Source organism: Penaeus vannamei, chromosome 28, assembly GCF_042767895.1.
Source record: "Penaeus vannamei isolate JL-2024 chromosome 28, ASM4276789v1, whole genome shotgun sequence".
Lineage (NCBI taxonomy): Eukaryota > Metazoa > Arthropoda > Malacostraca > Decapoda > Penaeidae > Penaeus > Penaeus vannamei.
In genome coordinates, this window is record NC_091576.1 from 2,467,195 (window position 1) to 2,469,694 (window position 2,500).

The 2,500-nt window shown below is 33.8% G+C and overlaps 1 protein-coding gene across 4 annotated transcripts in view; it reads right to left on the reverse strand.

Annotated features, from left to right (window-relative positions):
- Positions 1-1,493: 1,493 nt before the first annotated feature.
- LOC138867152 (AP-4 complex subunit sigma-1-like) overlaps positions 1,494-2,500 on the reverse strand; it is a 7,105-nt gene continuing 6,098 nt past the window's right edge. For all 4 annotated transcript variants that reach the window (XM_070141657.1, XM_070141656.1, XM_070141655.1 and 1 more), the window contains exon 3: positions 1,494-2,500. This exon is cut by the window's right edge and continues 329 nt beyond it. The gene's annotated coding sequence lies outside the window, so the exon portion shown is untranslated.

The window sequence follows — 2,500 nt, forward strand, 5'->3', positions numbered from 1 at the left end:
GTCTAGGTTTCTATTACTACTATATTTTAAATGCTGCAGTACACCTCACCTAATTGCAGGAACAAGTCAGATATTATTTTATACTTTGTGCGAGATCATAAACATCATTTTGGTCATCAGATCACATACCCTTTGGAGCAGGGTACATGCACTGTTTACTGTGCTTTTGTTTTATTTAATTTCGTTAACACTTGGATGGCATTACAAGTGCTGAATCACCAGAGAGTCAAAAACTAGGTCTACCGAATCTCGCCTATTAACCCCTACCATGAATTTTGATTAAAAGTTTGTAATTGCATTACTCTTTTTATCACTTTTAATATTATTATTATCATCATTATCATATTCATTATCATGATGTTCTTATATTAACCCATCAGCGACGGGTAAAAATTTTGTCAAGTTTACGTATGCACCGGCTTGTTGGCGCGCACTGGCAGTTTCCCCTGTTTGCGCCCAGCTCGATCGGTAGTTTGCGAGCGACATATAGCACCTAAAAGCTTTTATTTTGCTATAATTTATAAAAATATTAAAATTTTGAAGGTTTACCTTCACTTTAGGTGCCATTGCCTAAAATCTTTACCATATAAATGAAGCCGCTACTAGTGGAGAAAAACAACCTCCTTCCGACGAGCCAGTAGCGCGGGAATGGGCATGGCATGATGCCCCCGGCGTTTGGTCCACAACAGCCATGGCATGTACGTACGTGACACCCGGCGCCAATGGGTTAACAGGAATAATAGTAATAAAGATAAAAACTGAGGGTGAACAGGTTAGGTCAAGTATGCTTTGTTGTTGACTCCTCGGAAGCTAATAAAACAAAACAAAACCATGATTAGTGCATGTTAACTTGCACCTCTGGCATCATTGGTTTATATCTGTGCTTTTGAGTAGGATTATAGTAACACTGCATTAGTAAAGGCCTGGGCAGAAGTCTGTAAGTATGGTAGGACACATTTTGAGAATACTCTCTGACAGATTTTGAACTGTATCATAATTCCGTTATGATATAGATATGAGGATGAATATGAATATTGTAATCATTATGTATTTTATCACTGATCATAATGGTCATGGAAACAAAAAACATACTGCAATACCTATTGCAAGCTTTGCGTGAATTGTATTTATCTTTAAAAATCTAAATTATCATTGTAATATCAGTTAAATATGCACAGCATGCTGATGTAAAATTAGAAAGTGGTAAGGAAGATGGAAATATTTAACAAGTTTAGAAAATATAAATATATTCCAATTTTTATTTGGTCGAAATTGAATTATGTCGTGAACACCAATCCTGTGTACTCTTTTGAAAGCGTAGTAAATGTTCTATGTGAATATGTGATTTAGGCGTGAAACTAGTCAGTGTGAAATTTTGATATTTTTCCTAGTTTTTAGATATACTAAAATATTTGTAATCATTTTTTATCAACTTAATGTATAATTATACAATTATCCTATATTTGTGAGGAAGGTTGTTGAGGAGCCACAAATACAGCGCAATATTATTTTATTGATAATTTAAGGTGTACAAGCAGCATTTCCTGAAGGCTTAATAAAATTCACATACATAAAACTTTGTTTCTTTTAGTCATTGTATATACCCTATTATTTACATTTCATTCCCCAGAAAAATACTCATAATACAAGAATTAAAATATGTAAAAAAAGAAATTTATTACAAAGTCTGGAGTCCAAACTTATACAGCTTTAATCAGCCACCGTTATGGCTCAGTGGCCCCACTTTTACTCTATTGCTGAGGTCACATTTTACATCCCTGAGCCGAATCATGGTTGATATTGATGGGTAAGTCTAACAATGTAAATTCTATACCCAAGATTCATGGAGGATACATATATAAAACTGGAGACCTTATGCAGTGCTAATCAGTTCCACTGTCACACACATACAAAAAAAATATTTTGGAAAAAGAGAAGAAAATTTGGAAATTGCTAATATCAGAAATATTCATGTACTTTTTTTTTTTTCTTCTTTTTCTTTTTCTTTTATCACCTTACTGATGCCAGGAGAGTTGTATACGTCCCCTCCCAGCATCTGTTATCTTGGATTATAAATTTTGTTTATGTACAGATCACTAGACTCACCTGCTCTAACCTATTAAAACTCAGTGATGGGTATGTCTCTAGCCTATGATGTATATATACGTCATGACTCGCAACAGGTGGGCCGGTTGGGCCTAACCACAAAGTCTAGACTGTTCTATAATATTACACAGCAAATAATTCAGGCACCATCATGATAGGATTTACATTGGTCTTTCAATTTCCAATAAGAAACACATACATATTTATTACTATTAAGTGTTAATAATTTTAAAATCATATCAGTAACATAATATTACTAATGATAATAACAGAATTAGATTACTAATGATAATGAAAAATAATAGTTGACAGTGAATGTACTGGGTGTGTGGGTTAAAATAAATAATACTGGTGTATATTCGTTAACCTGGTAGTGGGCTAACCGTACAAGTAT